At 39.7% G+C, this 24,341-nt stretch overlaps 1 long non-coding RNA gene and 1 pseudogene across 1 annotated transcript; both read right to left on the reverse strand.

The window, feature by feature from the left end:
• Positions 1–3,131: 3,131 nt before the first annotated feature.
• LOC129007334 (uncharacterized) lies at positions 3,132–9,661 on the reverse strand. The gene is made up of 3 exons (XR_008492299.1): positions 9,478–9,661; positions 6,596–6,674; positions 3,132–4,265 (listed from the first exon to the last, which is right to left on the reverse strand). It is a non-coding gene; the product is annotated as an uncharacterized LOC129007334 (long non-coding RNA).
• A 2,608-nt stretch (positions 9,662–12,269) lies between these two features.
• On the reverse strand, positions 12,270–12,635 carry LOC129016168 (serine palmitoyltransferase small subunit A-like; annotated as a pseudogene).
• Between the last annotated feature and the right edge of the window lie 11,706 nt (positions 12,636–24,341).

Here is a 24,341-nt window from a genome sequence, read left to right on the forward strand (position 1 = left end):
AGCCAAAACTTACCATAATTAGGCTAGACAAATTTGTTACCAGGGATCTCCTTTATGCATTCATTCATTCATTTGTTCAATGAATATTGATAAGGTTGAACCAAGGTACAGAGCACCTCCCGCTGTATAAGATACTTTGGGATGCAAATATGTATAATTAGCAGTTTCAAAGGATTTACAGTCTACCAAGAAAATAAAACATGTTCCCAATAAGGCCACTTCGAAGAATTATGTGATAAAAGCAATGAGAGTTGTATATTTCATGTGCTTGCTGCAAATGACTTTGAGCAATCTTGTGAAAACATTCTGCCTCAATCTCTTTCTTAATATAGCAGAGTCCTAGTGAGATACATCGGAGAACAGAAGATGATTGGTGATTTATTACTTTTCAGTTTTTACAAGTTTAAAGTGGCTTATATGACAAATATCGAAGAACGGTCCCACCTTTCCCAGAGTAGGGAGAGACCTTACTTTAGTCTGTGGATATGTTTACTTGCTGACTGTCAATGAGAATGAGACAATGACATTCACTTAAAGTGTTCAGCGGGGAGCTCTGGACTATATTTTTCAGTTTCTGTTATGATTCTTGCTTATCTGAAGCCTTATTTCTTTTGGTCAATACCTGTGCTAAATGTCCTGATTGGTGGAAAATACTGTTAGGTTCAGATTCATTGAAATTAAAGGCAAAAATGAAAGAAAGTCCTTAATCAAAGGCACAAGATAGATTTTGCAAAGAAATTACGGCCAGAAAATTAATCCAAAATGTGCTTTGGTTTGGGCTTCTGTACAAGCACGTCTTGGCGGCAGGTCTGGACTCGAGGTTGTGGGAGCTGCAGGAGTGGAAAATGGAAATGGCTCATCTGCACCTGCCCTTTCTCCAGAGATTTGGCTCATCATCCCCTCCCATGACACACAGGGCCAGTCCACACTCAGAGAGAAGTCTGCAGACCATCCTTCCTTGATGCCCAAGCCCCAGCAGGATGGTGCTCCAAGTCACTGTCACTAAACTGTATATGGTGTTTTACAAACAACTATATGATTGGATATAGAATGTATTTTTGTGGTATGTATGAATTCCAATTGTTCGCTCTAGAACAGTACTGTTCAATAGAACATTTTGCGGTGACAAAAATATTCTATAAATCTCCACGGTCCAATACAATAGCCACTAACCACATGGCTATTGAGGATTTAAAATCTGGAACTGGATTTTTAATTTTATTTAATTTTGATTACATAATTTTAATTTAAATAGCCACATATGTCTAGTAGCTTACCATAATGGACAGTGCAACCCTAGAAAATAACTTCATCCATTTTGGTTTTATAAATGAAAATGGAAAATAACCACCCCATGATAATGACACAATTCTGACTTAGGCACATGAACTAATTCTCTTAATTTTGACATAAATATAATGGATGAAATTTCAACCCTTCTGCTATTGATGAAAAAGTAAGGCTTTAACCTCAGTTGTCTAGATTGAATATATAACTGGCCAACTGCTCACTTTGATTTTTTTTCCATTTATTATACATCTTGCATCCGACACCTAGCCATAGATAGGTAAGATTAAATTAGTTGAAGGCCAGGCACAGTGGCTCATGCCTGTAATCCCAGCACTTTGGGAGGCCAAGGCAGGCGGATCACTAGGTCAGGAGATCGAGACCATCCTGGCTAACATGGTGAAACCCTGTTTCTACTAAAAATACAAAAAATTAGCCGGGCACTGTGGTGGGCACCTGTAGTCCCAGCTACTCGGGAGGCTGAGGCAGGAGAACGGTGTGAACCCGGGAGGTGGAGCTTGCAGTGAGCCAAGATCCCGCCACTACACTCCAGCCTGGCCGACAGAGCAAGACTCCATCTCAAAAAAAAAAAAAGAAAAAAAAGATTAAATTAGTCTTCCATCTTAAGAGCACATAATAGGACCTTCTAATTAGGACACAAAATTATAAAAACATAAAGTAAATGCAAATAATATGAATAAACTCTCTAGATAATTCAAAATGCTGTTTGAATCAGACTTCTGAACAACTCGGTGGCATGGCTACACTGGAGCTAAATTTGCTATTATTTGAAAATTCTGAAATCAAGTACTATAAATGATGTGTTCTAATAAGAAATAATCACCTCTTGAGAGTATGGTAACATGTATGAGACTAAGCACAACTAATACAAAACAGCATATAACCTGAATTTTATGTATAGTTCATGTCTGGGAGGAAATGTTTCCAATGTTTGCACCAGAATTAGAAGCAACCAGAGACTCAATTGGTCTGATTCTAATAACTATGCAGGAGCTTTTCTGAGATGCTGAATGTGCACTTCTGAGCCCCCTTCCACTCACCGGTCTGTGTTGATCAGCCCAGATACATACAACTGACTAGAATTTCATCACTTTTAAACCTGCACCATTGAGTTGATGCCACATCCATGAATATGATTGATTTAGACAAGACTGAAAAACATAGCGTTTTAGATAACTGGGGGTTCAGCCAAATTCTAAGGAGAGGCTTGAGAGCACCTGCTCCTCTAGTGGCATTAATATGGCTGCTGGAGGCTGGGCATGGTGGCTCATGCCTGTAATCCTAGCACTTTGGGAGGCCAAGGCGGGTAGATCACGAGGTCAAGAGATCAAGACTATCCTGGCCAACATGGTGAAACCCCATCTCTACTAAAAATACGAAAATTAGCTGGGCATAGTGGCATGCGCCTGTAGTCCCAGCTACTCGGGAGGCTGAGGCAGGAGAATCACTTGAACCCAGGAGGCAGAGGTTGCAGTGAGCAAAGATTGCACCACTGCACTCCAGCCTGGGCGACAGAGCGAGACTCCATCTCAAAAAAAAAAAAAAAAAAAAAAAAAAAAAAATGGCTCCCAGAAAACATCAACCCACTTGTTTATACAGCCTGTCTTACTTCATAGGATTCTTGTGAGAATTAGATGAGATCCTGGGAGGGTTAGATGACTACAGTAGAAAGAGCAGTCAGATGATAAAAAATATCTGAATTTTAATCCTGAGACTTTACTTAATGTCTTTGAGTTTTAGCTTTCTTATCTGCAGAATGAGGGTAGGAATGTCAGCTCCATATATCTCACAGAGTTTCTGCAAGGATCACGAGACACTCACTCTGCATGCTTTTTTTTTTTTTAATTCTGAGTTTGTTATAGGCACAGAGATTTCTGATTTCTGGTAACTGTTTTTTAGATTCATTTACTTTTATCTAGTCCCTTAGTCACCAGTTGCACATATCTACAAAATGATTGGCTGGGATTAGTGGCGTGGTCTGTGAAGGTGAAATTGAGTGAAACAAGAAGAACCATAAAAGGCCCCAAATCCATGGCCTTGGCTTCATTAAGCAAGCGCAATATTCATCTGTGCGATCCATCTTCAGTGAAATGCAGCCTCCTGACCTTTTGCCAGCTTAGCCCTGCTGTCAGCAGCAGGGAGGCCCTGCCACAGGGCTGGGGAGGGAGCCCCGGGTTGCCCACATTGCAGATTATCTCAGGAATATTCAAGAGGGACTGTAAAATAAACCCCCAGTCTTGTAATTTTATTTCAAAAAGCAAAAATTCTCCCAGATAATGAGCATTTTGCTCTAATAAGAACTGTAGGATTGATTAGGTTCAAACTGTTAAAAGACATCCTTATGGTTAATGAAGCAGCATTGAAAATGCCTCTGGATTTTTTGGAAACTTAAATCATACAAAAGCAAGCAAAGAACTGGAAGTAGGGTGGAATAAACTGTCTGTTAGTTAATATACTCAAAATAATGGACACAAAATGTTCTTTGAAAAGTTAATATGTATCAAGAGTTATTTCCCCAATGGGCAAGCAATAAACTTTGATGATTATTGTTGAAACATTCTTTGGATAACATATTTTTCTGTGAATCTTGAGTGGGGGACGGAAGCTTCTGCCATTTTAATTCCTTTGTTAATGTCTTTATGAATGCAATTAACACTTCATTCACGCTTCTTTGTTTCTGGATCCCATTAGGATGTGGTTTATGCCAGTTTCTCTCTCCCAGGAGACAGCCCGCATCACACAACATTTCACTCAGCTGTGTCGCTGAGCACTGACAAACTCAATTTATGAAAGGCAAGAGTGAGTTGACACCATGCTGTGGCAGTTGTCCTGATGGGAGGAAACGACTCATTTCCTTCCAAGGTAGAACCCACCTTCTCTGAGAAGCATGCTTGTGCACAAGAGTATTGAAGACAAGGAAGTAAGGAAAGCCTCTTGGCTGACACAAAGTAAAATCCCTGCAGTTGAAGAAATGCTAAGAATCAAATTTGGTTCCTGGTCTTAAAAGAAAAAACAGCTATTGCTTGCCCTGTAGGCACAACAGGCTGCTATTATCTTTATCAAACATTTAGTGAGAGCTAACTAGGTACAAAGTAAGGGAGAAGCCCAGAAGCAGAGGAAATGGTCTCTCTTTTCTGGAGCTTACAATGTAAATAGGAGGCAACAGATAAACATGACAAATACATAAGCCGGGGTGAAAGGCAGCACAGCTAAGTCCTGAATGAGACGCACAGACCAAAAGAACACTAGGAGTTCAGAAGTCTGTGATGGGGAATTTGGGGAAAGCTTTTCTGGGGAGGTGAGAATTAAATAAAAGCAGTTCCCCCAGCCATTCAATGATTGAACTCACCAGTGAAGAGGGAGAGAATAGGAGGAATTACAGAGAGGGAAGGAGAGGCAGGCATTAGCTAAGATGCCAAGGTCCAATATGAATAAGAAGGTTTTTGTTCATGATACATTATTTTCCCTTTATATTAAAGTCTCTCCTCCAATTGATGGCATCATTTCTATTTCAAATATCAGTGTGCTATTTGCTTAACAGCCAAAGGCACTGCAAATGAATATATCTGAATCTTACTAGGAACTGTACAGAAGAAGATGCAGGAGGTCTGAAGGGAAGTCAGAGACAAAAGAAGGAAGGAAGGAAGCAAGCACTGCTCATGGTTTGGCATTATATTTTTTCTCTAAATGAAAAAAAAATCATCTATAGATAGGCCTTGTACCTGTGCTATAATTTTAAGTTTGGTTTTCTCTGACAAACACAAAAAAAGGGGAGAATTTCTAGTAAGTGTTATGAAGCATAACATATTACCAGAAAAGGAAGTAAAGCAGCTTATAGCCCAAGTCATCTGTGCCTAATATTAAAGGTGTTTTAATATGCCAAGGATGGTATTCCTTATGTAATTTTAACATTATTTACTGGTATGATAATTGGTTGTTTTCTTATTTCTGAGTTACTCCAGAAATCTAGCCCTTTTGCCATTAGCTATATATCCTTATTACCAAGATCTTTCTCATGTCTCTTTCCACCAGATCTGGGCTGTCAACGCCATCATATTCTATTAGAGTAAGGCCTGGATGTATTTCTGCCAGATTGGCCAGCCCCTAGGCATTAAAGCATTACAGACCACAGTCATGCCTAAGCACTTTTTGCATTAACAATAAGGGTCATTTTATTTACATTTTATCATATGAAGCTGCTCTTTGTGGGAAAAATGGCTTCCTATATTACAAATGCTTGGCCAAAGAGCAACTAACATTAACATTAACACTGATTCTAATCAAAAGTTAAACTGTTGGTAATTTTATGAAGGTTATTTCTTTCCCTAAAGCCAATAGCTGTCAATTGTCACTTTTAGAACTACCATGATTTATTGGAAGAATAACAACTCAGTAGAATTACTGAATTAATTCCCAAACATTTAAAAGGAAAAGAAAAAAATGATAAAAGGGATGGTCTGTATGGAGCAGGGAGGGGAAGGGATGGTTCTGAGGCTAAAAAACAAAAAAACAAAAAACCCTTTACTTCGGTCCTTGTGCATTTTTTTTTTAAATAGAAAAAAGCCACTCTGCATTCCCTGGCCTCAAGCCACTAGGTCACTATGTAAAACATAAACAGGGTCTGTGTTTTGCTGCATTTGAGAAAGATGTAAAGGTGTAAATATGATGGAAGAGGTTTTATTTCCTTTCCCCTCTCAGGAATGGTCTGACAGCCCCAGGCTCGAGAATGTGTCTCTCCCAAGTACTCTGTCACCCTGGTAACCATGGAGAACATGACGATCGATTAGATGCCATCTGATCTCAACCTCATAAAAAAAAAGGCAGCAGATGGCAACCAGGCCACTAGACCTGTCTCAAGAGAGACGAAGAAGAAGAGCGAGAAAGGGAAGGAAGGAGGGAGAAAGGGGAGGAGGTGGGGGCGGGTTGGCGCAGGGAGAAGAGAGCCCAGAAGCAGCTCTGGAAATTAAAATTTTAGAAAAGAATGAAAATAGAAAACAAGGAAAGCAATGGAAAAAAGAAACTAAAACCCACTGTGCGATAGACCTCCATAGTGAGTTGTAGGAAGATAATTCTATAGAGAAAGTGAATCAGCTATCTCCTAACTTCCCACTTTTATACAGAATGGTGTGGAACCCGGGCCCCAAGGCTTCTCTGAGGGATACGCGCCAAGTTGGCTCTCAGAATCAGTTGGACTTTGATGCATCCAAAAGAGAATTCTGAGACCTGGTTCTCAAAATGAATGTCCCTAATCAGATGAGACCTTCCAGGGGACTGTATGCATCAATACCTGGTATGTTTGTCAGCCCATCCCCAGCAGTGTTCTAATACTCCTTAAAGGAAGAAGCGATAACCAGGTCAGTAGATACCTAAGGTGAAAAGAAGACAAGAGCAGTTAAGTCAATTCTGGTAACCTAGGAGTCTTAGTCAGTGTCCCAGAGTAATGTAATGGCTAATATTTATGAAGTGTTTATGATATGTCAGACACTGTGCTAAGCACTACATATAGAATATTTAATTTAATCCAGATAACAATAACATAAGTTAGGTGCAATAATTATTCCCATTTTAAACAGAGGACCTGAGGCTTAGAGAGGTTAACTACCTTCATCAAGGGCATACCTAGAATGCAATATGTAAATGTTCAGAACAGCTTACTTATATAGAAAGCTGACTTGCTCACTCTTGTTCTTTCTTTTTCAATCTCCTCCCTTACCTTTTTTTTGAAATGGAGTTTCACTCTGTCACCCAGGCTGGAGTGCAGTAGTGCAAACTCAGCTTACTGCAACCTTCGCCTCCTGGGTTCAGGTGATTCTCCTGCCTCAGCCTCTAGAGTAGCTGAGATTACAGGTGTGCACCACCACATCTGGCTAATTTTTGTATTTTTAGTAGAGACAGGGTTTCACCATGTTGCCCAGGCTGGTCTCGAACTCCCAACCTCAGATGATCCGACCACCTTGGCCTCCCAAAGTGCTGAGATTACAGGCGTGAGCCACCGCGCCTGGCCTTCTCCTCGTTTTTATTTATTTATTTTCATTTTTTATTTTTTGAGATGGGGTCTTGCTACATTAGTCAGGCTGGTCTCAAACTCCTGGGCTCAAGTGATCCTCCCGCCTCAGCCTCCCTAGTAGCTGGGACTGTAGGCATGCACTACCACACCTAGCATTTTTCCCTTTTACATTTTATTTCAGATTTTTGCAGATTACAGAATAGGACACGTCCAATATAGAAAACTGCTTAAAACAAGAGAAAGAAAGGGAAAATTTTCTACAATCCCATTAGTCAGAGATACGTGTGATAAGCATGTGGATTATGTAATATACATATATATATAGAGAGAGAGAGAGAGGGAGACAGACGTGTATATTTTAAGCAAATATAGTATTAAATCTTAAATACTGTTTGGTTAACCTACTTTTTTTTTGGAACATTATATTATGAAAAACTTCGTATTTTTGACTCTTTTATTTTATCTGATTTAATGATTACAGCATTCTACTATCTGATGTATCATAATTTTATTTAACTACTTCCTTATTATTGGATTGTATTTCCAGATTTTTGCTACTATAAATAATGCTATGGTGATCATTCTTGTATGTAAACCTTTTTTGTACTCCTCTGACTTTTTTCTTTAGAATGAAAACATACTTGCTAAGTCAAAGTGTATGTTTTCTCAAAACTTCTAAATTGAGGTATAGCATATATACAACAAAGTGAATAAATCTCAAGTGTACTATGAGTTGAATTCTACATGTGTATAGACAACGGGTATAACTACCACCCAGATCAATGGATTAAACATTTTCCAGAATGCTCTTCATGCCTCTTCCCAGTCAATAGCTATCCCCTGTTCTTGAACTTCATATAAATGAAATCACAGAGTGTGTATTCTTTGGTTTCTGGCTTCCTTCACTCAACATAATGTCTGTGAGATACATCCATGGAGTATCGCAGTAATTCATTCTTTTTATTGCTGCATAGTATCCTTTTAAAAAAAAACTACAATTTATTGATTTATTTTTTTCTGATAGACATTTAGGCTATTCTGAATAAAGCTGTTATGTATATTATTATACATGTCTTTTGGAAGACATATTTATATTTCAAAAAATGTAAACTAGGAGAGGCATAACTAAATCATAGAGTAAGGCATACTTTTAGCTTTAAATGCAGAGTGAACATTTTTAAAGTTTTATTTTGTTTTTGGAGAGGGGGCCTACTTTTAAATTGATCTCCAAAACAGCTGTACCAATTTGAACTCCAACTATCCAATGTCATGAGTGTACCCTTCCCCTTCCCTCCTTACCACCAGCTAGTGGGCATTTTCATTCTTCTTAATCTTTGCCAGTGGGAGAAACAAAATGGTATCTCATTGTTTATATTGTGTTTGATGACCAAGAAAATGTTAAAAAATTCTTGCTATGTTACCAGATATTCTTGTTTCTTCTTTTGTAAATTGCCCATATACATCATTGCCCTATTTGCTATTAGCTTTAAGATAAGGCAAAAAGCTTAAATATAATCCATATAGTATGTATAGATCCATTGGCATTGTAAGAAAAATTCATTGGTATTTATAACTAAAAAATATTTACATTCTTTCCATAAGTTGACATTCTGCTCTATATATTTCAGAACGAAGCTAACATTTACAGGACACCAATTACTGAGCACATTTACTCTTTAAAACAGCCCTATTTATTTCATTCTTACAATTTCATTTAACTTCAGAGGTAGCATTTAATTTTCATGAAAACTCTAAAGGTATTTAATATTCTGCCTATTTTTACAACTGCAGAAATCAAAGCTCATGGGGCTCAGGGTCACAAATGATTTAAGTGGTGGGACTGGGATTTAAACCCAAGACACCCCAAGTCAAAAGTAAATTATTTTTCTCTTTTCTCTAGATGCCATTGCCTAGGTCAGTGCTCTGGCCCTTCATCTGAATGTTTGTATCCTCCTAAAATGTATATGTTGAAATCCTCACCGCCATAGGTGATGCTGTTAGGAACTGAGGGCCCTTGGGAGGTGACTGGGTCTCGTGAAGGCAGGCCATCATGAATGATCAGTGTCCTTATGAGAGCTGCGCCCAAAATCTCCCTCACCTCTTCCACTATGTGAGGACACAACAAGAAGGTACCATTTTTGAACAAGGAAGTTAGCCCTTACCGGACACCAAATCTGCTAGCACCTTGATCTTGGGCTTCCTAGACTCCAGAAATGTGAGAAATAACATTTGTATTACTTGTAAGTCACCCAGGTATGGTATTTTGTTACAGCTACCTGAACAGACTAAGATAAGCAGTGATTCTCTTTTTTTTCCCCCCACATTTCAAACCCTAAGAGGGCATCTGAATTCTAGAACCCAATCCTTAACTCTCTTCCATTTCAACACACATCTACCATTCCACTACCAAAGTCCGAAGAGTATCAGGATCTCTGGGCTATCAAGAAGATAGAGAATATGAAAAAATCCATGTTAGCTCATTTATTTTAGAAACTTTTCTTTGTGTGTGGTGTGTTTTAAAATCTGAGTAATGGTTTAATAAATCCAGAAGTAGAATAAGTAGAAGCAGAAGCGAATCTAGGATCTTTTCCTCTTGATAAGTTACTCCTTTTGGGGTCTGAAGCTTATATAATTTTAGAGGCTTTTTAAAAGAAAAAGAAGACAAGAATATTTATACGAAATTAGGTTTGAGTGTTGATTTAAAGTGAGAAAAGAAATTGCTATCAGTTACACATTTTAAAAATATTTAACTGCCACATGAATCACAAAATTAAAAATATATATATTTATTTTTTATATATATATATTTATATATATGTATGGTACTTAATTGCCCTGACACCCCTATATAATTATGCCTTCATTTTTTGGCTCTATATATTCTTGGGTCACGACTTCATATAACAAAGATTTTTGTAGTATTTTCTATCAAGAGGGTATGCATAAAGATAGATTAGTCTTTCCAGTAGCATGGTTGATCAGATTTGTTTTTCATTAAGAATTTGGAAAAGTTTCTGTGAGCTTCATAACTCATTATTTGTACTATGACATAAATGCTTGGAATTACAGTCAGTTTTAGGAAATTTCCATCAAATTTTTGTCATATGTGAACTCTAAGATTTCAGAGTATTTCTAATTTGTTTTCGTTGTTGTTACTGTTCAATGACTAATCTTTTTTTTCTCTTTGAATTTAATGAATTTACATCAAAAAATTAGGTAGTCATTTTGCATTTAAGGAATAAAAATCTTTAAAAAAAATACAAAGAATGAAAGGATTTTAGCCAAGTTTACACTTCTTTTTGCTATAATTTTTAACAATTCATCTCATCATAACTTAATGCAATGTGCAAATGCAGCACCCATTACGATCACTTAATTAAATTTAAGGAAGTACATTGTTAATAGTGGCCCTCAGAGGAAATGGATTTATCTTCTTTTAAAAACTCTATGGTATATAAACATTACATAATAATGCTACTTAACCACCTCTTGTCTCAAGAATCATTACCCGGCGAGGTGCGGTGGCTCATGCCTGTAATCCCAGCACTTTGGGAGGCTGAGGCGGGCAGATCATGAGGTCAGGAGTTCGAGACCAGCCTGACCAACATGGCGAAACCCTGTCTCTACTAAAAATACAAAAATTAGCCAAGTGTGGTTGTGGGTGCCTGTAATCCCAGCTACTTGGGAGGCTGAGGCAGGAGAATCACTTGAACCCGGGAGGTGGAGGTTGCAGTGAGCCGAGATCCAGCCTGGGCAACAGAGCAAGACTCCAGTCTCAAAAAAGAAAAAAACAAAAACAAAACAAAAAAACCACAAATGCTTTAATAGTTTTAAAGCAAAAGCTGTTAAAGTCTAGATAGCTAAAACTATACTCGTGAGTTCAAGGTTACAGATAAGTAGCTCTTAATAAAATATCTTTTGATATATGTAGTAGTTCTTTTTTTTTTTTTTTTTTTTTTTTTGAGACAGTCTTGCCCTGTCACTCAGGCTGGAGTGCAGTGGTGTGATCTCGGCTCACTGCAAGCTCCTCCTCCTGGGTTCACACCTATTCTCCTGCCTCAGCCTCCCAAGTAGCTGGGACTACAGGCGCCTGCCACCACGCCCAGTTAATTTTTTTGTATTTTTAGGAGAGACAGGGTTTCACCATGTTAGCCAGGATGGCCTCGATCTCCTAACCTTGTGATCCGCACGCCTTAGCCTCCCAAAGTGCTGGGATTACAGGTGTGAGCCACCATGCCCAGCAAGTAGTTCTTTTAAGTGGTTCTTAATAAAATATCCTTCCTCCCCATGCCCATACCCTAAATCTTATATTGTTCTTACAAAACTTTGGTCAAGAGTAAAAATATATCCAGGCAGATGTATATGTCATACAATAGCAAGAACAGTAAAGCCCAACTAATGACTTTGGGTTTCAAAAATATAAGACAATTATAATGTACTCAAAGGTACATAAAGAAAAGCTTTCATGGGGGTAATATTGAAACAGTCACAAAGGTTAAGAAAATAGTGATATCACCCGGGCGTGGTGGCTCACGCCTGTAATCCCAGCACTTCGGGAGGCTGAGGCCGGAGGATCACCTGAGTTCAGGAGTTCGATACCAGCCTGACCAACATCGAAAAACCCCATCTTTACTAAAAATACAAAATTAGTTGGGCATGGTGGCACATGCCTGTAATCTCAGCTACTAGGGAGGCTGAGGCAGGAGAATTGCTTGAACCTGGGAGGCGGAGGTTGCAGTGAGCCGAGATTGCACCATTGCACTCCAGCCTGTGTAACAAGAGTGAAACTCCATCTCAAAAAAAAAAAAAGAAAAGAAAATAGTGATATCAAAGTACAAATGGCTGCAATGTTAAAATAGACAAAAACTACTATGCAAGAGCTTCTTTTAAAATGAAAAATAGAGAACACAACACATGAGTCAGTGATTTTCCTGTTCTACTCATGAATTTTAGGTTGGTTAGGTTGACATTTAGAAGAGTTTCTTATCACATCTGATGGTCTCATTCCAACTTCGTAGGGTGGGTCTTCCCCAAGGAACCTCTAATCTTGGTTATTGTACAATTTCAAAGTAGTGCAATATCGCCATGATGTGCTGGGGCATGAAGATGTATCCTGCGTATCAATGGAAACCAGCATGGAATTGAACACCCTCCACTCCTCGGGCTCCAGCATGTAGAGCATTGTGACCAGCAGGTGTTGGTAGTAGAACCAGGACATCTACTTCCAGGCCCGCACCAGCTCCACCCCTGCCAGGCGCCTCCTGGGATGAGGTGGCATTTCAGTCTCTCAATGACTAATCTTAAATATGCTTTGAATTGATGGCACTCACTATTAACTAATTTGTGATCTGTGCCCTCCTTCTAATGGTGTATTATGTTTTATATTATGTTTGTCAATATAAACATTCCTAATTATAAATTTAAATATTTTAAAAATATATTCATATAAGTCATTCTTTTTTATTGATTAGATCATTAAATAATATAAAAGCCTATCTATTATTTCTATTAGCATTTTATCTCTTCCTCTTAATGATTTACTAATTTTGAATGATTTTTTCTTTTTTTTTTTGAGACAGAGTCTCACTCTGTCACCCAGGCTGGAGTGCAATGGCGCAATCTCGGCTCACTGCAACCTCTGCCTCCCAAGTTCAAGTGATCCTCCTGGAATTACAGGCATGGCACCACGCTCAGCTAATTTTTGTATTTTTAGTAGAGACGAGGTTTCACCATGTTGGTCAGGCTGGTCTCAAATTCCTGACCTCGTGATCCATCCCCCTCAACCTCCCAAAGTGCTGGGGTTAAAGGCGTGAACCACTGTGCCCAGCTGGAAATGATACTTTTTTTAAAAAATATTTTTTAGAGACAGGGTCTCATTCTGTTGCCCAGGCTGGAGAGCAGTGGCAAAATCATAGCTCACTCTAGCTTCAAATTCACAGGCTCAAGTGACCCTCCTGTCTCAGCCTCCTGAGTAGCTGAGACTACAGGCACACACCACAGTGCCAGGCTAATTTTGAAATTTTTGGTAGAGATAGGGTCTCACTATGTTGTGCAGGCTTGTCTCAAACTCCTGGCCTCGGCCTCCCAAAGTGTAAGAATTACAGGCATGAGCCACCACACCCAACTGTTTTTTGTTACAGTTTACTTCTAGATATCAGAATTATTTCTATTGACTTTATATGTAAATCTATGAAAAATAGTTTTATTGTATAGTACAAAAACACAATCGTGTACACTGCATCTGCATGTGCATTCCTAATAGGAGAGAACTTCCTTTCCATTAGGTGTCAGTAAAAACTAAATCCTCTGCTACAATTGATTGGAAAGAATTTTCCACAGACCAGATTCTGGTTCCAATCCATTTCAAACCTTGCATTTCCTCTACAAGGGTCTCAGATGTATTCATGTTGTGATTTAACCTTTAGATATGCCCCTTTATGTTATGACACCAGGTGAGTTTCCACAGTGGGCTGTTGGTATCTTCCTGAAAGCCATTCCTATAACAACATTCAACCCAAAAGAACGTATCTCCAATTCTACTTGCCTTAGCTGCCCCCCTCCCCAAAATGTCTGCAGCCCCTCGGATGCCACCTGATATGAGGAGAAGTTGGAGTACAAAGAGAAAACAGTCTCACCTATTGTGACACAAAATCCCACTTGTAAAAGTTTTGCCAAAACATATGGCAAGTAAATACATTGCTAGGGTTCCTCCTATCAATTTGAGGGACAGTGAAGCTTGAGCTTTATGATAAATCCACCTCTGGAGTTTGGGGAGGGAATTACTATTTGGAGAACAAGAGACAGGTGGGTCAGTGGAGAATGAAGATGCAATCTGGTTCTGCTGCATGGCTCAAATACTGTGATTCCCTATCCTTAGAATGTCAGAGTCTTCCAACTCCTTGACATGGGATCTAGTGTGGGAACTCAATCAGGGCCTGTCTTAGACTAAATGAAGTAAGAAAAAATATAATCTTTCCCATCTTTTGTTCATTTTCTTGCCCCTTTCACTTCTTTAGGGTTCACTTTTCCTTTCATCTCTTTCAGTCATATAGTGCCCTCTGGAGATTTTCCTTCCTTCCTATAAAAGTTTGCTCTTGGTAGAGGCTCAGATATTTGCCATTCATTCATTCACAAATGTTTATTTTGCATATACAAAAGACTAGGCACCATTTTAGGCACTTAGTCATTTACTAGGGATAAAGCAGTGAAAAGGACAAAAACATCTCTACCTCACAAAGGTTATAGTCTGGAGATATTGAGACAGAAAGTAAACAAATGTTCACGTTAGCATGGCCAAGTTTTTAGTACCATATTAGTGCTCCTGTGGAAATTTGCATTTGAGGTCATTTACTTCTTGTTAAAGGAGTGTCTTTATTCCAGAGTTAACATAATTTCAGTCAGCAGGCATTTGGGGAAGTATTTCAGATGGGGAAGGGACATTTTCCCAATTCCTTGGAGCTTTCCATTTTTATTTATGTACAAAACTGGTCTTGGTGTACACAAATTAGGCTGACCATCCTCCAGCCCATGCCACTCCATTTGAAACTGTATTCTTATTGTTAGAACCTCTAGAACAGTCTCTGGTCTCTTGACCAGGGCATCTTGAGGACTGTTTTAAACTGTACATCATGTTGTATCTACTTATTCTCTTCAAAAGGTCCCATGCTAAGGTTAAGTATGACCATGGTAGATCTCTGTTTCTAATAATTTAGATCATTTTTCTTGGTCTTATTCAAACTACCCCACATGATGACAGTCTCTTAGGCTTAGTGCTAAACAGTTTCATAATATAGTCATTCACACTTTAGAGGAAGTCCTCTTACTTCTATTACAATGCAGTTGATCATCTTTTCACCCATTTGTCAATATTACATTCTTTTTTTATAAAGGCAGTTTTTAAATTTTTCATTATTAGCACTATGTAGAAGTTCTTCGTTGTTGACAACTTGTATGAGTTACGATTTCTTTATGTGTATGCAACAGAAAATTCAAACTGGCTTCTAAAATGAGATAATAGATGGCTTACAAAGCTGAAGTCCAGAGGTATTTCAGGCTTTCAGGTTGATGAAGTCACGTGCTGCGGCCCCATTTCCCGGTAGTTCTCTTAGCTCATCCCTTTCCCAACTCACAGCTTCATCCTCAGCCAGGCAGCCGTAGTAGATGGCCTCACATCTGTGGATAGCAATGTTCAGAGACTGTTCCCATGGCCATCCCTGATGAACAAGGAAATTTTCCCCAGAGGCTCCTAGAAAACCTTTCCTTTTGCCTCATTGGCCCAAAGTATCACATATCACACGATCATTTCTGTTCTTTTTTTTTTTTTTCCACATGATCATTTCTCAACCAACCACTGACAAAGCACTGAGATGACCAAATCAGGCCCTCCCCTGGAATACAGTCTAGGTGGGAAGAAGGGCTCGAGACAGATTCTCCTGAGGCACATGGGCTTCCTGGGGGAGGAAAATGACAGACATAATCAGACTCCTCATAAGAAGGAGTAATAGAAACAGATCCTATGTATCCTTTTACTTCAGAAGTCATTCTAGTTGCCTCAGTGATATTTTGTTAATTTCTGAACTTACTTCTCCAGCCTCCAGGTAATAAGACAAGTCTCATGCCAATCAATAACCATAAAAAAGAAGGTAAAATTATGTTCAGTATCTTCTGCCTAAGAAAATGAGCCTGAATGTAGTATGTAGGTGACTAAATAAATAATTTGTTTTAGCTAAGAGAGTTAAATTTTAGTTACTGAAAACATTCCACAGGTCTTAGCTGCCAAACTTCCCACTGAAAGGCCTGAGTGATTTTACTGAGTATACTTTCCATACAAAAGGAGCCTTTGCCAATCCCATCCCAAGGTGTACATGATAGGATCACCGTTATTGGGTTTAACCTGCACCTTGAGGTGTTTTGGACAGCTGAGGAGCTTGGTCATACTCTCATTCTCTGCTGTCTGCCTTCAGAGGCATTTTCTTTCTTGAGTTAAACCTCAGAGGGCTCTTAAAGTTTCAAGGAGATTTGGTGTTCCCCCTCTCTTTTCTTTGAGAGGAAGGACAGAAACGGGGTATACAGAAATCCTTAACTTTATGTAAATGACCCACTTTTCTTTCTTTCCCTGGAGTGTTATGAAAATAAGTGTTCTGAAAGCATTTTTCAAACTGCTCCCTTGAGGTGTGAAGAAAAGTGCTATCAGTCCCGCAGGTTTTCTACAAAAGCTTTTAAATCGGAGGAGGGAGGAAGGAAAAGTAAAACACATGCCTCCTGCATTTTTCAGATATTTTGGAATTTAAAAAATATATATCGTTATAGAAATTGTTTTGGTTTTTCACCATCAACTAGTTCACAGACTGGGCCTGTTGCTGGCTATTGACTTAAGAGGAGCACCTCCTGGGAAAAGGTTAGCACATCAGAGTGATGTTTGTTAAAACTGACAACGTGATAAACTAGGTTTGTATTTACTGTATCATTACAGAGGATACTTTTAACATCCTTTTGATGTGCTAATAGTCCTTCCTGTGGAAAATTATGCAAACAAACAAACTATTAATTAGATCAAGAGCAGCAGTCTCTGTAGAACTACAACATGCAGATTTGCTGATGTGGATGGACTTGAGCCAGGCAGTGGCCTTTAGCTGCAAGGGATGCTCTCAGAGGCCAGCTCTTTGTGCACAGCTGTACACCTCCTGGTAAGGACTACAAGTCCACTCACCTGTTACAGATTTCAGAGACCTCCATCCTTCAGGGTGGGGCCAGAGGAGGGGTGCTCTGGGTACATTGTTCCAATTCACCTGGGAAGATCAACTGCAGATGGCACTTGAGGAACATGGGGGACTTAGGAAGGCAATGTAGAATTTTCCAAAAATCTTATGAATTCCTAAATGGTCATAAGAGCTTTTGTATGGGTTACAGCTTTCTACAGAGGTCAAAAAAGTTTTATTGGAATGAAAAACCAAGAGCCACAAAGATTATGTGGCATGTGGCAGCCCAAGTCTCGGCTGGCTGAGTGCATTTCACTGGTCAACATCTTATGGTCATATGAGCTATCGTCTGTAAGGGTAGGGTAACCATTACTATTATCAGGTGACTGATGCTAATTTTGCCCCAAGTTGGGCCTGACAATTTGTATGCTGATGCTCGAGTCACACTGGGAGGGACTATGCTATTCCTTGGTCCCAGGTGTGCTCCAGTTTTATCCACAGCCCCAGTCAGCCCTGACTCTCACTGATGCTTTATTGCACTGGCAGTTTCCATCTCGCTGGCTGCCTGCTTTTCCTGTTGGGTGACTTTCGGCAGCACAGCTGCTGACAGACATTGTGTCACATGCTTTTCTTTTTCTTCTCTTTAGCTCTAGGTTTTATTCTCCCTCCCAAGAGTCATCCCTGCTTGCTTTTTCTTCTGCCCAAGCTTTCAATTGTTCAGGTAGGTCTTCTTCTCTCTTTGCAAAGTTAACATTGTAACATGTAGAGTAATACTCAGTGAAATTTTAGGGAGGAAAGGGAGAAAAAGTGCTTTCCCACAGAAAACCTCACAACTCCCAAGTCTGGAGAGGTCTGACCCCCAGGTAAAGTTCTGTATCTTTCTCTTTCTACTTCATTCCAAGCATGATCCAGCTATAAAAATTGATGGAAAAGGCTCCTTTCTCTTTCCATGGGGTATGATTATAAAAGTGCCATGGAGACTTTCTCTCCAACCCTGAGCCATCTTGTTACCTTGAGAAAGCCTTAAAATGCCACCACTTGAGAAGCATTCCTTTGGCCTAAATAAGGTATTTATCTGGTTAAAATGAATTTTTAAAAGAAGGGTCACTTTAGTGTAAGTTAGTCATCTGGGCCCCTTGAGGAGAAAGCTCTGAAGAGGTAAAGGATGTCAGGCACATTTTGAATAAGTTCTGGAGTGGGGCAAGAGTGGGGATGAGGCTGGGGAAGTGGATGGCACAGGAGGGAAGGATGTGTTCTCTGTTGATAAGTCTCATCTGCCTCACACCTTTGCCGAGAGTCCACCCTTGATACGTTGGCTTCCAAGACCAAGCAGGGCCCTGAGACTCACAGCAGGGGCAGGACTCACCCTGGGTCCTGATGACCTCAAGACCTCAGTAGGATTCTTGGATTCTGCAAAGTAATCAGCCAACTCAATGAAAAAATACTGGGCTCTCTGCTTTGGGGATTTTATTTATTTTTTAAATTTTAGTTCTTTGTTGAACTGACAATTGTTTCTTGGAACTGGCTAAGTATGTCACTGAGCAGCCTGGCTGCTTTGCTGAAGAATCACAAATGAATGACATGACCAGTTCTTTTGTTCACGTGTAACCACAGCCTTGAAAAACCAGGCTCTCTTAATGCATCAGCAGGGCCTCTGGGAATATGGCCTGGTCCTAATTTTTTCATCTGCAAATGAAGATCATAGTAACTCCTACCTTGTAAAGTTATTTTTTTGTTGTTGAGACAGGGTCTCACTCTGTCATCCCAGCTGGAGCACAGTGGCATGAACATGGCTAAATGCAGCTTCAACCTCCCATGCTCAATCAATCCTCCCACCTCAGCCTCCTGAGTAACTGGGACCATAGGCATGTGCCACCACATCCGACTAATTTTTTTTTTTTTTTTGAGACAGAGTTTCACTCTTGTAGCCCAGGCTGGAGTGCAGTGGTGCAATCTCGGCTCACTGAAACCTCTGCCTCCCAGGTTCAAGCAATTCTCCTGCCTCAGCCTCCCGAGGAGCTGGGATTACAGGTACCCACCACCGTGCCCAGCTAATTTTCTGTATCTTTAGTAGAGGCGGGGTTTCACCGTGTTGGCCAGGCTGGTCTTGAACACCTAACCTCAGGTGATCCACCGGCCTCGGCCTCCCAAAGTCCTGGGATTATAGTCGTGAGCCTCCATGCCCAGCCCATCCGACTAATTTTTAATTTTTTTGTAGAGATAGGGTCTCCCTATTTTGCCCAGACTGGTCTCAAACTCCTGGGATCCATCCTCCCACCTCAGCCTTCCAAAGTTGGGACTACAGGGGCAAGCCACTGTGCCCATTCATAAAGTTCTTTAAGGATGAATGATAGTGCATATGAAGGGCCTACACAACGTCTGGCAAATACTAAGCACTCAATAGATGCCAGTTGTTATTTTTAATATTAGAGTAAGGCCAGCATACCAGTTATTTAATAACTAGTGTCTTGACAATCAGGAAGACTTACAGCATCTTCCCAAGGAGCCTCATTTATCCCCAGAGAGTAGTATCTAGGGAGGAAGACACATCTGCAGCCTTTGTTACCCCACTAGATATAAGAGTAAGGGAAAGAGGAGAAAGTTCCTTCTCCCCAGTGTTCTGCAAACTTCCATTGTACTGCAGAAAGCTGCACCCACATTGAGGATGGCCATCTGGGGGAAGGAGCAAGGACTGGGGACTTTGGAAAAGTCTGAGCCTGATTGAATTCTAGTCTGTTCTCAGGAAAATGATTTGTGTCCTCAATGCACACATAAGCATATGGCTTCAGCACATGCACACTCACACACACATCCACTTACAGGTTAGAACATCATCGCACTGGGTGTATTTTTCCTTGTCTTCCTTCTCATCTCTTGCATCCTTTTCAGTCCATTCGGGCATAATTATTATTGCTCTGCTGGCTTGGTTCTGCAGCTCTCTAGAGTGGAGCAGATGTCGACAGCTCTGAAAGATCCCATGCTATTACACAGCAGAACAAATGAGGATGTCAAAAAAGGCTCTTCAGTCTAACAAGAAAACAGAGGAAAGAGACAAAAAGAATAAAGCCTTTGGAGACCAGCAGACTCGCTCTGATTAGATCTTATGCTAACATGATGCCCACTCTGCGTACTAAGAGTGATTTAATATGTTTAAATGATACAGGGGAAATATGTCTTGGGGAAAAGAAAACACAGAGAAAAGAGAATTTCTTCCCTGGCAGGCATGATTAAGATGGTGTGGGCTTCCTTGAAAATGCGACTACAGCATGAGACTGTTGAGTGCAGGCCCAAGCATATTTACTTACAATGCCTGACATTGTCTCATTATACTGGGCAGTGCCGGCTTTCTCAACCACTGGGTGAGTGATAGGAGCTGTTCAGATGGATTAGCTGGCTAGGTGCATAACAGAATGTCAGCCTCACTGCTGGGTCTTTGTTTCTTCCCTTAACGTGGGAAGCTATAATTTATAAACATCTTATATATAGGGCCACAAGTCCACAAATTCTAATTATTCAAAACAAAGATTAAAATACTCTAGAATTTTGAAAACAAGAAGACAGAAGTCTCTCAGCAATCAAAGTGGATGAACCGAAGTCCATGTATTATGGATCATGTAAAGTAACTGCTGATTGAATATGTTCTCAGCTCCTTGCTTTTAACCTATTTACTCTACTATCTTCTCCTTATAATTCCAACTATTAATGTTATAGATCTCTCTTTCACTAGACCACTGCAGAATAGAAAACATAATTTAGAAAGGCCAACCTTGGGATAAGGAGGATGGAGTGAAAGACTGTTACATATATATAAAATCCTGACAGTATCAAAATGTGATATCTGTTGACAGTGAGAGGACACAGATACTACAATGAAGTAGAAAACATTATATGTGCTTGTTTCTTTTTCTTCTTTGTTCCTTTAATCCTTCCACAGTGGGTCTGAGGCAGCTTTCTGGGGGCTTTTGTTATGTGGGTGAAGGCTAGCACATAACTCAAAAATCCCTAAGGAATAAAAATTAAAAACCAAATAAACAATTCTATGAAGAGAGCAGGTTATTAAAGCTCATTGTTGAAATGCAATAAATGGAAAACCTCCTGGGAATTTCTCTTATACCTAAAAATGCCCAGACTCTGCACTCCAGATGTTAGGATCTGTCTAGAAGCTCAACAACCCTTAGTAGGATGAGAACTCAACAGTTACCTGGTGCAGTGTTTGTTGCTGACACGTGATCAATCTGCCTGTGCTTAAGGCCATCTCTTGACAGGGCCTCATTCCCTTGTGAGACACCAGTCCATTGTCAGAGTGCTCTCATTATTATAAAGTTCAGTCTTGTTGGAACCCAAATATACCTCCTTGTCTCTTCACCTCATTGGCAATGGCTCTGCACTCCAGGACAGAGCATCTGCATGCAGTCAGAACACCTGTGTCCGTGTCCTGGCTCTAGTAATGTGACTTTGGACAGGTAACTTAATCTCTCTGAGCTACAGTTTCCTACTCAAAGGCCAGAAGTGAGAATAACTGAGAGAATCCATATAAATATATTTGTGACACAGAACTCACTCTGTAAATATGAGCCGTTATTTTGGACTATGAAAGGATTGCTGCCTTCCTTATAGTGTACTCCACATTTCTATTACAGCCTGAGCTTACAGTGCACTAGTGATTCATTTTGGGCTTATAATCAGCTGAAACATCTCTATTATTTTCATACAGGCTCCTATCAAACCACATCTTTCCCATCTGCTGCTTATTCCATCTTATTTGCTTGTTTATTTTAACCAAATGTTAAGACTTTACATTTATCCCCATTAAACATAATCTTGTTAGATCTGGTCCATTGTTTCAGCCTGTCAAATCTTTTTTGCATTGCAATTCTACTGTCCAATGTATTAGCTATCCCTTCCAGCTTTGTGTCACCCACAAATTTTATCACTGGGCCATCAATGTCTTCATCCAAGACATTAATAAAAATGCCTAACAAGGCAAGACGGAAGCCAGAAAACTGTGGTGTGAAAGATCCTTTCTCTAGATCCACATCAACTAATTCATTAGTACTCTGAGTCCAATCAGTTACTCATCTACCTGACTTGGTTGCCATCAGCCCTTGTCCATGGGTGTATCTCATTTTCAAAGATAGAGACTTTATCTGTCAAATGCATGCTGCAATCCAAATGCACTTCATCCACACAATACCTGGAAAACCAGTCTAGCAAGTCTCTCAGAAAGAAACATGGCAGGTCTGTGACAATTCACTGACTCCTTGCCTCTCACCTGGGAACAGCATCCAGCTCACCAGAAAAAGATCATCCAAACTGCCTGACCTTTGTTTAAAAGGTCAAAAATTTCCACTTTTTCCTATGGCTGGGCTTCCAGCACCTTTCCTCAAAGTCTCAGTGCTTCAAGGCAGACAGCAAGTCTCCTGGAATATAACTTGTCTGGCCAGGCTCCTGGGCACCAAGCATTCATTTAGAACCTTCTCTCTTGGGCGTCCATTATCTGTCACCAATATCTGTGGGAACCTTTTCCAACATGAAGTTGATTTCCTTGATAGGAATTATGGAAGGGACGTAAATACTGAAAGAATCTGTTTTCTGCCATCTGTTAATATTGTGCCAATTACAATACTGATCTCAAACAATGGACATATTTTTCATCCTGTGCCAAAGATAACTTAAAGTCCCTTTATGTTTTGTCTTAAAAGTACAGGTGCCTTTTAGAAGTCCTGGGAGCAGTATCAACAAAGGGTTAGATGGCTCCTTTCCTAACTGTCCCCTACCCCCATGTCCCATCTTCAGGTCCTGGTCTATAACATCCAACCACCATTGGAGAGAAACAGTGTTTAAGATCTTGGAATTCTAAGTTTACCTAATGCCGCTACATCCTATATATGTGACGTTGGGCCAATCTCTAAGAGGGGGACAACAGTAATTATCTCATGAGTGGTTGTGAGTATCACATGATATAATGACCCTACAGATGCCATGCACAGTGCCTGGCACATGTTCAGGGCAGAATACTGGTGGTCTGTTACCACCTTCTGGTTTCTTCCTTGGTCGTGTCCCCATTTGGTTCTGCTCTTCTCATCAGTCCCTTGTCCATCCCCTCTCAGTCCATGTTAGCTCTGTCTCAAACTTTAATTTTCAGTTTGCCCTTTGAAAACTGGCTTCTCCCTGATCCACCCCAACACATGCACATACTGGTATTTGACAGTATATTGTGTATGTTGAAAAATCCCTTGCTGACTCTACTTCTGGAAAAACAGTCAAAATATGAGTGTAAAACCTATCTCTTACCTGTCAGGGCCCAGGCCCCCATCTGTGACAAGTCCCAGTGAATAAGGAACACTCCTCAATTTCTTCACAAATCCAATCCTGACTTCTTTACTTTTTAACTGCATAATCTTGGGCAAGTCAACTAACCTCTCTAAGTCTCAGTTTCCTCCTCCATAAGGTAAGCGTAACACTGTAGGGTTGTTGGGAGCATAAGCTGCTTAGCACCATGCCTACAAAACCTTAATTACCCAATAAATGTTAGGTATTATTATCAGCACCATTATCATCATCCTTCCCCACTTCATCTTTCCTGATAGCATTCATTTTCTTAATAGATTCTTTTATATTTGCTCTTGATTTTGCACCCATCTTTCCTTCTTTTGTTTAAGTTAATTCAATTTATGAACTCAATAGTGGAGTCCCTAAAAATCATATGGATCATTCTATATTATTCCTTCCCTTCCTTAGGAAAAGGCTTATAAATTATAAACAATAAAGCACAATGAAAATGATAGTTACTATATCACTACAAATTGAGATACATTTCAATCATATTTTTCAGATTCCATTTTTAGATTTCACACCCTTCTTCTGCCTTTCTACAGTTCCTTTAAAAATGGTAGGGAAACGTGTGTTTACACATTGCCTTCATCTTACACCATGAAATACTTGAGGGCAAGTCTGTGTTTTAGTCATAAGCCTCCTTTTGTTCAATTTTCAGCATAAATAAATAAATTCTTACATTTATTGAATTTCTGTTATGTGGCAAGCACTGTCATAGAGAAACTAGTAAGATATCATTCCTGCCTTGAAGAGGCTAAGTTAGTTGGAGTAAAGGGAGTAGAAGAGCTGTTTCTGGTTAGCAACTAAAAGATTCTAGTAGATCTTCATTCCCATGGTAACACCAAGAAAACTTTGGGTAACATAAAAACCATACAGATTATATTTTCTGGCCACATTAGAATTGAATTACAAAACAATAACAAAAATATATCTAGCAAATATTTAAACATTTGGAAATTAAACAATATACTTCTAAAGAAAAACTCTAGGAA

This window comes from Pongo pygmaeus, chromosome 1, assembly GCF_028885625.2.
Source record: "Pongo pygmaeus isolate AG05252 chromosome 1, NHGRI_mPonPyg2-v2.0_pri, whole genome shotgun sequence".
Classification (NCBI taxonomy): domain Eukaryota; kingdom Metazoa; phylum Chordata; class Mammalia; order Primates; family Hominidae; genus Pongo; species Pongo pygmaeus.